This window comes from Onychostoma macrolepis, chromosome 05 (assembly GCF_012432095.1).
Source record: "Onychostoma macrolepis isolate SWU-2019 chromosome 05, ASM1243209v1, whole genome shotgun sequence".
In the NCBI taxonomy this organism is placed as follows: Eukaryota; Metazoa; Chordata; class Actinopteri; order Cypriniformes; family Cyprinidae; genus Onychostoma; species Onychostoma macrolepis.
Window position 1 is genome coordinate 10,554,921 of NC_081159.1, and position 14,678 is coordinate 10,569,598.

Genomic DNA, 14,678 nt, shown 5'->3' on the forward strand with positions numbered 1-14,678 from the left:
CACTTCCCTCGTCTGCAGGTGTCGTGGGCTCACACCCCTGGTCAGACCTCCGTTGGAGCTCCTCTTCAGGGGCAAGGGTCAGCTCTGTAGTTCTGGCTGACGCGTCGTGGCAGTTGGTAGCTAAAAGTAGTTAATCGTTTGACAGCACTAATATATATATATATATATATATATATATATATATATATATATATATATATTAATTTAGACATTACCATAAAGAACATCTTTTAAGCATTTTTTTTTTTCAGTGTATGACACCCTTGATAAAATTTCAGCCAGGATTTTACCCATGAGCATATCCATGTTTCTGTGTATCTGCATATTTGAGCAATTCTTCATGTCTCCTTATAGCTCTGGATAAAACAAGAGGATTCCATCAATAAGAAAACAAATTAATCTAACAGCCATTATGAAAAATTATACACAGGCACAGCATGCCAATGTTCCCATATTCCACACCTCGAACTCTCATTAATAATATATTGATTGAGATTAATTATGTGTGTCCCTCTTGATACTTTAAATCATTACATGGGAAAATGTCAATTTTACTGTAATAAAAAAATAGCACAATATAGATTGTTAAACTCCATCACCCTATATTTATGAAGTTTATTTTATTATTTATTGTGAATCGTGTTTTTTTTTTTTTTTTACTGCTGGACTAAATTGCTCCTCTACAGCAATAGCATCCCATTTCCATTTTTCATCAGGAACATTTATTTAAAAAAAACAAAAAAAACATTGTAAAATGTTCATAATTGCAGAGAAATGCTGGAATTACATTAGGTGGGAATAATTTTGCCAGTGCATACAATGGCTAAAGATGAGTTTAACTTGGGTAGAATTGATTTTAACTACTTGTGCCGCATGCTGTCTTTTTCAATTTTTATTCAATCTGATTCAGGGAGAAAGACAATGCCCTGAAATGAGTGTTAACAGGGGCCATAATTCCCAATTGTCAAGAAACTAATTTCAGCAAATATCATGAATTAGACTAATGCAATGAGATGAGCGTGTCTTTAGCTAAGAGGATATGGCTTTGGAAAGTGCTAAGTACTACCATTAGGGCAGCCTAGCATAGCTAAATTTAAGCCAAGGTTACTCAAGCATGGCAAGTATAGCTTGAAGATTGCTTCCATAGAAAGGGGGAGGTTTCTTTTAAAAAATGAACACCCATTTCCAAACTTAAGACTGGGCCAGAGGGTGTGCGATATGGAAATGAGAGAAATGAGGCAACAGTAAGCAATAAACATGCTAATTCACGCAAGTGTAGCAACCACTTATCTGTAACCAAGAAGAAAAGAGCAGCAGAAGCTAGGTGTAATTTAACCCTGCATCAAGAGTCGGACTGTAGACTACATCAACCTGTTGGAGTACAAGGGTCAAATAACTGCACACCCACGCAAAATATATAAAGTATTTTTTTCTTGCACGCTAATAGGCTTTTTGTGTAGGGTTTGCTTGTTTTTGTTTTTTTTTGGTGAAGGAGAAAGGCTGTGAAAATTGCATTAGGAGACATTCACATGGGTTGATTTCTTCATCACAATGTGACAGAAGTTTAAAGAGAATAAATGGATCAGCCGGTCACGGTAACGAGATTTCAGTGTTTATCAGGGAAAACAGAGCGATAAAGGACAAGGGAGATTAGCATGAAGAATGCAGGTGTGTAGGAACGTGAATTATAGACACTGCAGTCATGCAAAAATCAGACATCCCTGCCTGGGTCCTCGTAGAATTACGGTTTTATATTGTAAAGGTATTTTACATGCGTTTCTCTCTGCTTTGTTTTACATTATGTACTGCTTGCTTTATTGTCACTGATTTAAATTCACACGACTATGAATTACAGCACAGTCTTAACCTGCATTTGCATGTCTAATATATTCAAGGCAATTGATTGATTGAGCACGCATCAAACCTGATTATTGACCTGTAAAAACATCCATAAATGTCAGCTCATCCCTCCCTCTTTCATAGTTTATTGCTGCTATGAAATTAAACGGTTATCTGTGTAACCTATATGATTCCTCTTTGCTGCATACACTGGCATTTTGTTGGGTTTTTAATTCTTGTAATGATTTCTTTCAGTATAAGGAGAATATATTTGGTATATACTCTATGTTCAGTTATGTCTTCTTATACATACACCTTTAGGCAATAGATTTGATTATTTTGTCTGTCACATTTCATTGTCACATCCTTTCAATAGGTTTCAGGCCACGACTCTGTGGTGACAAATTAATTATGTGAAAATGATTTCTTGTGCTCACCGAATCACTCTTTTACAGTTTGAATCCAATGAATCTTGTCATTGTCATCCTGGAATTATGTACATGGCTACGTCTTCTGACATGGTTGTTTAAGAAATGAAAAGAACTTAAGAAATTAAGAAATTAAAACACTGCATCAATTATGATTTAAAAGAATTGCTATCAAACATATAACATGCCAGAAGCATATTAATCACTGCATTAATGATCCAATCCTAAACTCTTCACTATTTGCTTAACCAGCAACTTTTTATTTATTTATTTATTTATTTATTTATTCATTCATTCATGTATTTATTTTTATTTATTTTTTTTTTTTTTTGAGTGATCCTGCAAAATGATTTACTAGATTGAAAAAATACAAATAAATAAAAAGTAGTTGAAGGTGTTGGCCAATGATAGACCCAAAACACAACTTTGTGCAGTAAATGTATTTGAGTTTCACCTGGTTTTGAGAATGCAAAACATGGTTTTACTTGAAGATCTTGGTGTTGTGTTAGCAGCTGGACAGGTGAAATTATGCGGAAAGCCCTTATATGGAGATGTTTGGATATGTATAATGGTAATTAGTAAAGGTGGGAATGAGTTCTCTAAATGAGAATAATCTGGATTTGTGAACATTAGAATGGTGGCCATGTGTTGAGTGTCTAGACCTACAACAATTATAAATGGTGGTGTATAGACAAGTAGAACATGCACCTGAATTAACCTCTGTGTTGGTCCTGCAATGACCATAAATCTAACCACAACATTGGCCGGAAAGCCTCTAACCACAGCCTCCTGACCGCAAGTGTAAACTCTCGCTCTCTCTGTTGTTTCAGGAACATGTTCTACCTAGATAAATGTTAAGTGGTTTAGATGGTTGATGTGTTGCATTTCTGTTTGTTATTTATAAAAAATATATATAAGCTCTTGCTGGCATTTACGTACCATGCAGTTCTACTGGCCTTGTGATGAACTTCTACAGTACATTACATACTCTATGAGAGGACAGTAGTAAGGGGAAAAAGGTCCATTCATACAGAAAAAAAGCAATTCCTTCTAATATCTATGTTGCACTGCACATGTGTTTGTCAGGAAATATCAGGTCACCTAGCAATGGATCACCAGACAAATCTAACATTAATACTGCATGTTCCACCTTTCAATTTGTCACATGCCACAATACAACAAACAGATTAAAGTGTATATTAATATATCCAATAAATATGTAAGAAGCCAGAAAACACAGTATAATCTTCCTACTGTACAAGACCATGGCCTATTTTGAATACAATGATCATATATAAAAAAAAAAAAGAATGATTAAAACTAGTGAGGATATCATGGCTAATTTTAAATTTGGCATTTTATGGTTTTGACAGTACAGCTCAAAGTCAGTAGAACTCAAGTGTCTTGGAGCTCCTGTTTCTCTACAGGAATAAAGCTAGCTACAACAAATCAATGGGTTCAGTTCCTAGGGAACAAGCATAGTGGTAAAATGCATAGCCTTGAATGCAATGTAGGTTGCTTTGTATAGAAAGCAACTGCCAATTGAAATAATGTAGGCAGATAACAGAATGGGGGGAAGAAAAAAAAAACCTTCACAGTTTTTTAGTATACATTATTCATGTGTGTATGTGGGCATAAACTGCAGAGGTTGCATTTGTCTGCTGCAGCTGTGAAAATATGTCCATTCATTCCACACCGTGTCCTCAAGTATACGACAGGTGAGTCATTACATTCATTGGATCTGTTATACAACCTGTGAGACAATCTCAATAAATGACACACATGTAGAGGCTCCCAGTCATTAGATTATTCTCACACCCAGCCTCCTTTATTGTAGGATGTCCTGGAATGGATTCTGAAATGGATATTGAATTCTCTCCCCTGGAGATTTTAGATGAAAAAAGAGCCTGGCTGGAAATCGAATCATCTTGCGAAGTGAAAATGCTGTGTAAAACTAGGATTTGTTTGAATTGCAAGACAAAATCACACATAGCACACACACACAAAGACCTTTGTAGGAATGCATGAAGGAGAGGGGGCCAAAGCTAACACAGCAATTCTCAAGATAAGGTTTGGTACGTGCCATTCTTCCTTTATTGTTCCGAATAGTGTACGTCTGAACAACTGACAACTCATTTCCATTTAGTATTCAACGTGGACCCCTACGTCCATTTCCAAACCTCTGGAATTCCTCTGATTATAAATGCTGTCTTTAATGGGAATGATGATGTTTAACATGAAATATTATAATGTCAATACTTTCTTTTAATTCAGTGCTTCATACAGCCTGTAAAAGATGGGATCCAGTCATACTAGAACACAAAGCGATATGCACCTGAAGTGTTCTCTGAAAGAATCGATTAAGGTTGATAGTTTTTTTTTTTTTCTTCTTTTACCTCCATCCTTACTGCTGAATAAAACCAATTACACAGAAGCGGACTGATTTCTGGTGATGGGGCTTTGAGCAGTGAATATGAAAAGTGTGTGCATTATGTGCTTGTGTTCAAGTTCAGATTGGGGCCGCTTGTCTGTGGTATTAATGGAAGGACGTATGAAAGCAAGCGTACTGTACATAATATTTTTCTTTGTTCACTTCAGATCATTTTGGCAAGGGGCAAAGAGTCAAAAATTCAGATGAGAAAATAATTGACAGAAAATAAAATAAAAACACATATAACTGAATATGAGATGCTTTGGCTTCTTTTGGAACACTTTTTTTTTTTGGCAATGAGGAAATATATATGAACTAACTGGCCAAATTTTGTCTGAAATGTAGTTACTTGATATGAACTTCTTTTTTATAGAACTGCTGTATAAAAGCAATATGCTCTTGCTGGAGTGGGATTGATTTAAACCACCAAATAAAAGCTTGAATGGAAACAACATTTCTTTCATACAGGTGCATCTCAATAAATTAGAATGTCGTGAAAAAGTTCATTTTTTATTGTAACTTATTTCAAAAAGTGAAACGTTCATATATTTTAGATTCATTACATGTAAAGTAAAACATTTTTATTATTTTTTATTGTTTTAATTTTGAGGATTAGAGCTTACAGATCATGAAAGTCAAAAATCAGTATCTCAAAATATTAGAATATTTACATTTGAGTTTCAGTTAATGGCCATCCCTACAGTAGAAATTCCAGGTATCTCTTGTTCTTTGAAACCACATTAATGGGAAGACTGCTGACTTGGCAACGGTCCAGTAGACGATCATTGACGCCCTCCATAAAGAGGGTAAGTCACAGAGGGTCATTACTGAAAGGTGTGGCTGTTTACAGAGTGCTGTATCAAAAGCATATTAAATGCAAAGTTGACTGGAAGGAAGAATTTGGGTTGGAAAAGGTGCACAAGCAACAGGGATGACTGCAAGCTTGAGAATACTGTCAAGCAAAGCTGATTCAAACACTTGTGAGAGCTTGAAATGAAAGATGTTTTTATTTCTTAAATTGTAAAAGTTTAGACATTAATTTCACTGAAACGTTTTTTTAAATTGGACTGGTTATATGTGGTACCACAGGGTAGTGTAAATGAGAAGTCTTGGTTTGATGTGAAAGTAGGAATGTTTAGGATCATAAGCAGCACTTCTGTCTCTTTTATCAAACAGACTGATGTTGTGTTTTCCAATACATTGCCATAAGCCCCAATTTGTTGCCTCTTATTCCTAATGTGTACTCGTTATAGCCACGTTTTTTTATCATTTCCATTCCCGGCACAGGCAAGGACAAACACTGAGGGATATATCTCAATATTGACATTGGCTTACTCATCAAAAGCCATTGGGTGATCAATAAATGAAGCACAGCCAGAATTACAGATGACGTTTTCAGTTTATTGATAAAGCTGTATTTATCTCACCTTCACTAAATCGTCTTGGCTTGGACATCCTCCATTACCCTTCCAAACCACACATTAGCACTGGTCCAGCCATGTTAACTCCCGGTCTTGCTCAAAGGGCCATACAAAGCAGGCAGTGTTAAGTCACCACGTCAAATATGTAAATAATTAAAGTACTGTGCCAGAAAATGCCTCAGGTTGAAAATGTGGTTGGCAATGAGATGGCTAGTCTGCAAGCGTGCAGAGCGGGATTTTCCAATTTCCTCCTTCTACAAAACCGCACACTTGACATTTCTCTGATCCAATCCCAGAGACATCTTTGAAGAGCATAAAGCTTCCAGAGACTGTTTCTGTTTCCACCTCATTGATTTGAAAAAACGGCAGCAATGAAGGCAGCAGGGTAATTAACAGATTTGCAAGAAGCATTGTAAAGACAGCCAATAAAAGTCTTCTGGCTTATTATCTATAAGTAGATTGGAGCTAGTACTGAGGAATTTAAAATTTGCCATTTCGCACTTCAACAAACCCTCTCAGAACAAGCTGCTGTGGCAAAAGGCTTGGTAACAGGTTTTGACAATATGAGAACCAATTCTGGTAATTTACAGAACATTTAAAAACATTTAATGACGAATAAATGTAGCTGTTGAAGTAGCATGTTCCAAATAAATAGCAGTTTGAATGGTCTAATATATAAAAAATATATATATTTACTTAAAGTAAATTTCTTAAAAACTAAAACATTAAAGTGGTAATAATAATTATAATAATAATAGCAATAATAATTACAAAAATTTTACCCTAAAGAGGAGGAACAAACCCCCCCCCCCAACACTCCCCCTCTCATTACTAACCATAGAAACATAGAGCCTACTGAGACAATAAATAAAATGGAGGACCACCACATTGTGATGGATAGTTTTGTACTTGTGCATTTATTTATCCATATGTTTCCATTCATTGAGGAAACAAGGATATGATGACTGCAGTGTATATTTGCCTTTGTGGGATCTTGGTAAACAGCTACACAGCTGTATGCACACTCACACAAGCCCAGACACACAACTGAAAACACACACAGATCCACACGCATGCATTCTTATCATATGTATATGCAATCACCATTCTCTGCAAACAAACACTCTCTGATCCCTCAAAATATTCTTAGCATCAGCCATGGAAATGGAACTGTTTCCAAATTTGAAAATATGCTTTTCCACATAAAAGAATGAAGACACTTCTGTCTGTCAGCAAAAACAGTCTAGGAACCAAACAGGTTTGCAAAGATCCATATGCGCCTTTTGTCTGTTACTCTAAAGGCTGCCCTGATTTTAACCTTCATGCCTCACCTTAATGTTAACCTTTGAAATAAAAGCAGCATAGAGCTGATCGAATCTATTGACTTGTTCAGTTAGGATGTACCACTGACTTGTATCTAAGATGATGCTTAAATGGGATACGACAGTGATTACTTCATACTTTGATGACCAGCCATACCAGCAATTTATTCCTGCTGGTTTGTTTCTACTGAGAAGGGTAAATATAGCCCAGGCTCACAGAAATTGACAGAGCATCATATTTAATGCTGAAACAGGGAATTGTTTCTTGCTTTGTCTCACAGTTGATCACTGGGTTGTAACAGCTGTTGCCCTTAGGGACCCACAGACATAAGAACAACACTAGTACAATATAATAGGAGTGATGACTATTCCCAAAAGACATGTAGTCCAGCTAACAAACAATATGTTCTAAGAATGTTTTGAAAAAGTTTTCATTAAGTTATATATATATATATATATATATATATATATATATATATATATATATATATATATATATATATATATATATATATATATATATATATAAATGGAATGGTTCAAAACATCTAGATTTTTAAATGCTTTAAAAATGTTTTTCTTTGGTAATCTGAACGTTTAAGGGAACATTCTAGTTTTGCAAGCATTCTGGGAATATTGGAAACAAGTAGTAACATTTAAAAACAACAAAACAAAACAAAAAAAACACGTTAATATAATGCAAAGTATATAAGTAATGTTTTTGTGTTATTGTCCAATTAAACTGTTGCCAAAAAATACATTCCTTGAACAATGTTTAAATAATGTCTTTGTTTTTTTGTTTTTTTTTTTTGCTAACTTTTTGAGAACTAAAAGGTTTCAGTAAAAATGTTGCAAGCTGTTTTTGTAATAACAGTTTGTGAACATTATTAAAGACCAAATTTGAACTTTGAACAAACATTCTATTAATGTTATTGGAAGAATGTTTGTTCATAACTTTGAGGAAACTTTGCCAGAACATTAAGGAATATTCCCTGTTAGCCGAAATAGAGATGAGAATTATTGCAAATCCTTTTCTTGGATTACTCTGATTTTTGTATTAATATGTGTGTCTGTGAGGTTCAAGTATTCTCTATGTTATAGGGACAAAATGTCTCCACAAAAATGACAATATCCAAAATCCATGTCCTTGTGGGGACATTTTTTGGTCCCCGTGAGAAAAAAAGCTTATAAATCATGCAGAATTAAGTTTCAGTTTGTACAGTACAAAAATCACTATGTCTATGTGGGATGTCCCCATAAAACATGGAAATCCAACATGTGTGTTTGTGTACAAGTGTATTGTCTTTAAGCACATTGTCTTTTGTTGTCTATTTGCATTTTTGAAGGATACACAACTTCACTGCTCATTCCTAATTGGAAAAGGTGAGATGACGAATTGAGGCTGTTGACAGTATAAATCATGCACATGTGGTACACTGAGTCGTGATTCATTGAATCCGGTATGAGTCAACAGCAGCATCTCGGAACACATGTGCACTGTGGTTATATAGTACAAAACCTTCAGACGAACACATCTGACATGCTCCTTCCTCTTAATATCTCCAACCTTGTGGGGGAACAACAAAAGTCCTGAAAATCAAACCTTCAGACGTTTTGATAAATGTTACAACACATTTCAATGTCAAGAGTCAGACAGCTTTTCAGACCAGAATAAAACATACAAGACAAATGATTAGTGCACACCTAGAGACAGTCGGGTTGCCTTGTCTGTTGTATTCTATGTAAATATAAGATTGTTGCATCCTTACAGAAGCCATTCTTTGATGGATTTAAATTACTGTATATCATGCAATAGATTAATAATGTAGGATTTATTTTAGTTTTAAAGAAAATTCACTAGAAAAAAAAAAATTAAAAACTCATTTTACTGTCTCCGTGATAAAAGTATAAACTAATAGGAATTAAAAACATAAATTGTTCAGCCACAAATGAAAATTTTGTCATCAATGCATGTCAATCCAAATCTCATTCACTTTTTTTTCTTCCCCCTTGTGTGGAACATAAAGATATTTCAGAGAGAGATATTTCTCAAAATATATATATTTTTTTTATGTTTTTATGTAAAGTGTTGTAAAACCTTGCATTTTCGGGATTCTTTTTTGTTGGCTTCAATAATTTGCATATGTATACATGAACAAAAATCAGGAATAGTAGTAAGACTTTTTTAAAAATGTTTTTGAATGAATTTGTTTGATCAGAAATGCAGTAAAAAAGAATACACACACAATTTAATATTAATAAATTAATATTAATAATACATAAATAACAAAATAACTTTAAAAATAATACAAAATAACTTTTTGAGCTAGTGTAAAGAAAGATTATTCAGTAATACATGGAGACAATCATATAATAAACATAAATGTAATGTTCATTTTTATTTTGTAACATCTTTATTAGTGGTGTAATTATAACACGTTTGATTTTGAATAATTATGCCTGAATAAATATGCAACTCAAAATGTTTTAGCTGTGAGTGTTTATGATCCCTAATGACAAACAGTTTTGTCAACAGCACCTGGAATTTGCAAGTATGAATATGCTGTCATGTTCAAGATGCTATTTATTAAAACACTTATACTCAATTCATCATTTCTAAGATCTTTCCAGCTTTTGGAAACCATAGATATTTGAATTCTCCCAGGCACAAAAACTTTGCCCAAGAGATCAAAGGTTCCCATGTGTTTTATTGGGTGCAGTATTTCACCCTTGATACTCTCTAAACGCTTCAAACAGAAACAAAGATGAGGATATATAACCTTTCAACATCTGCAGCAGGCCTCTTTGAGTCACATCTTAGAAATTCAATCATTTTTCTTTATCCTATGTAAACATATGAGATCTTTTTTTTTCTTTCTTTTTGCTCTAGTATGAATTCATGATTTCATGATGATACAATGCATGTGATGTTAGTAGAACACATTATCACTTGTATATCATTATGCTATTTTCCATGCAAAACTTTCATAAGCTACATGTGCTACTGTGTGCCTTTACTTCAATAGAAGGGGCTAAACGTGACCACGTTCCAAAACTGCTGAATATGAGAATTGTGTCTTTGAGCCTGAGTGCAGTGGTTGTTTTTGCTTACCCTCACACTATATTTGCATGTGATATTTGCTCTCAAGTTGCACTAGTCAGCTCAGATCGAAAAATTTTCATATTTACACGTTTTTGATTTCCTCCTTTTTCATATTTCACTTGCTATTGATTAATATTACTGTGTGAAAGAAAAACCCATCTATGAAGTTGTCTAACATGATAAATGGGGCCATGTTAGCATGAGAGATGGGAAATGCAAATGATTGATCTATTTAGTGTGCAGATATCTGGGTAGGGAAATACTGTGTGTGCGTGTGGGGAATATCCATATCTTCCAAGACAGGAAATTCTGATCCCTCATGTGCCTTTGCCCAAGCAAGCATGTTACAACAGGGAATTAAATCTCAACACAGGCCACCTGGGTGTGAAACAATATGGTACGTACCAGAGATAAATATGTCTTTGCTTTGAAATGGGGACATAAGGTTTGAAGAGTTCAGAATTATTCATATTCGCCAGATGAAACAACAATCAAGCGCTTAATGTAAGTATGTTACTGTTTTAGAAAACTACATTGAACAGTAAATCTGTATAAAAGGTGCAAAAGCTGTAACTGGGACAGTACTCTCTCAAAAGGCACTAATTTCTGGTAGACGTTTAGGTACTACTATGTACATTTTAGGTACTAATATGTTCACACTGATAGTGTTTGGGATTGACAGCTGCATATACTTACAAGCGTTATTGTCAAAATGTCATGTTCACAGAGCAGCTTAAAATAGAGGCATGAATATTGTCTGTATGAACTTACAACTGAAGTCAAGCACGTATTCAATTTGTGAATATCACCTGTAACCATAGCGACACTAACTTAAGTAAATATTAAAGATGGCCATGTCCAAAATGGCAAAGTCATGACAAACGTTTCATTTAGGGGTGATTTCATCCATTATATCTGAATTATAGTCACACACAGACTGGATTTAAACCTTCAGATGACACATAGCTCATATCTGTGCCTCTGTAAGTTACTGAAATCACACATGAAAACCCACAAGAGCAATGCAGAGTGGGACTCTCACACCGTATAATGTGACAGACAACTAGTTGTCCATTACGGTTCTGTTCACACAGCAGGGCTGCGTCTGTATTCTGAACTTGGCCGCTGTGTGAACTTGGCCTAATACGCACACTTTAGTGGTAAATAAGGTACAAATGTGTCCCTTTTGACCTTTTTTTTCTTAGATTGTAAAGTTGCATTTTCTATTCTGAAAATATGAAAATAATTGTTTACCCAAAATCAAATGTTTGTCATCATTTACTAACTCTCATTTTGATCCAAACCTGTATGACTTTCTTCTACGGAACACACACCAAAAAAAGAAAATAATAAATAATAATCAGAGGTGGATAGTAACGAATTAAATTTACTTGAGTATTGTACTTAAGTACACTTTTTGAGTATCTGTACTTTACTCGAGTATTATTTTTTCTGGAAACTTGCGACTTTAACTTCACTACATTTGAAAGACAAATATCGTACTTTTTACTCAACTACATTTATATCAAGGTCCCCAAGTAGAAAGTCGTTATATGTAGCAGTTTTTACAGCGTGTGCATTTTCAGATTCACTGAACCCTTTTTTTTCTGCGAAAATCCGGCCTGCGATCTGACAGGACCTTCCTGTGTTGCCAAGTCTTACAGTATTCCTAAGCCTGCAGTTTTCCGCCTAGCTTTGAATGGACATTTGGCTGATATTTTTTACGCAAATCTGGCAACCTCGGGATCTTCCCGCTAAACTAATGTAAACGTCCGCGCTACTGCAAGCTAAAAGCGCTCTAAAAGGCATTTGTAAAATTAACCATGTTTTTACTATAGTAACCATAACTATGGTATTTGCAGTAAAATCACAGTATCCACAAATGTACTATTATCTCACTATAGTAACCATAATTATGCTATTTGTAGTAACTTCAGTAACCACAAATTTACCATAGTTTCATTATAGTCAGTTTAATTTTGTAGTTAAACTATGGCAATACAAATGGTAGGCTAATATATCTGTCAAAAATGACTGCCTTCACTTTACCACACACACACACACATATATATATATATATATATATATATATACACAACTTAGGCCTACTGGTAAATTGCTGCTAAAAATTGGTCAGGGAAGTATATAAATCTGAACATTATTTTATTGTCAAAACACTGCACATAAATACATATATTTTTGCAAAGAAATGATCAAAAAGTAGGCTAAATGAAAACTTTAGAACCTAAACTGGGAATCAATAAGAATTTAAATCAATAAGCAGAACCAGAATGGATAAAATTCAAACAATACCCAACCCTAGCCACATGTTGTGAAGTTCACTGATTTTTGAGCATTTTATGAACACTGATCAGTTGATGGCAAAATTCAAAAAGACGGTTCTTTGGTGCAACCTGCACACCCATGGCCATACTGAGAGAATATGATCCAGTTTTCTGAAGAGATTAAAGGTTTGTTTTCTATTCAATGTTTGCCTAAAATGAACCATATCATAGATTTCAATATCTCTTTGAAAAAGAACTTTGTAACTCTTAAACAAGTATTAAAATGAGTTCAATGTAGCTGTAGGAGTGTTAGATAAAAAATAAAGATAATTATCTTCATTCAGTTGTTCCATTTCAGTATGTTTTGTAACATAAAAGCTCTTAATTCCAAAGATAATATAAGCTAATCAGTGTATTCAGTAGGTTGCATTAGTGGCATATGGTATTGTAAATATACAACAATGTGACAATAAAACAATGCATTTACTTTTTACTTTTGATACTTAAATACTTTTAAAAACATGTACTTCCGTACTTTCACTTAAGTAAAAATCTGTCTTTACAACTTTCACTTGTAGTGGAGTAGTATTTGACCAGTAGTATCTGTACTTTCACTCAAGTAAGGAAGTTGTGTACTTTGTCCGCCTCTGATAATAATACAAATAAGGGTGAGTAAATGATAAAAAAAAAAAAGAATAATAATTCCCTTTAAGGACATTTCCATTAACCCTAAAACATAACACAATGAAGTTCAAAATACAGGTAAAACGCCTTTAAAAATTAATATGGAAAATTCCATAATATTAATACACACTGTAAAAAAAAAAAAAAAAAAAAAAAAAAAGTTGAGCCAACTTAAAATTTTAAGGCAACCAGCTTCAGCAGATTTTTGAGAATGCTCAACTTATTTTTGTGGGAGATTCTCAAATTTTTGTTGTATAAACTCAAAATCTACTGAAGCTGTTTGCCTTCAAATTTTAAGTTGGCTCAACTTTTATTTTCTTTTTTACAGTATAATGCAGAATATATTTCAATGCAAAAATAAAATAAAACACTGAGACATATCATAACTAATGTTCCATGTGTCATAGCATCAGCTATTTTTATGATTTGCACTATAGATTCTTGTCCGTATAAACTGCAGGGACACCGACAGAACATCTCCATTTCATTAATAGCAACATTGCTCTCACCTTGAAGAAATATGAGACTGGTGGTGATATATAGCTGTCAAAGCATTATATGACAGTCACTTTTATTGAAAGAACACATTAAGGCAGGATATAGGACTGATGATAGAAAAGCACTATATAAATGAACTAAAGAAAATCAAACTTTAGATAGCTCAGGGTCATATGACTGTTACAGTCTGAGCTGATTTAAGGAGCAGCAAGTTGTGCTGATTGAGTTTCACAGCATACTCATTAAATGGAAGAACAAAAATTAAAGTGCAGGGGAATGATGCTTAGCTGATACACTAATTTACAGGAAAAGAGATAAAGAAAGGAAACCGAGAAGAAAGAAACAGTCAGTATATCACTTCTATCTCACGACCCTGATAAACATTACACTCTTGTGTCTTTCCAATTGCATGGCTTCTATAGTTCATGTGAGTTGCTGACCTGTGCTGTAACCTTCCAGTGAAGACATAATTATCACCTAGCCAGAGGCAGAGAAATGGATTGATCTAGCTGTAGTTAACTGTAATTCATTGGCCTCTGTCTACATTAAGAGTCCTGTGGGGAGGATTAATGTGGCAGAGGACCTGATAAACCAACCTAGTTCTCTAATAATGTCCCAGCTCTCCTGTTGTGCGCAGAGTGAACTGTTTGCACTTGGGATAAAAACA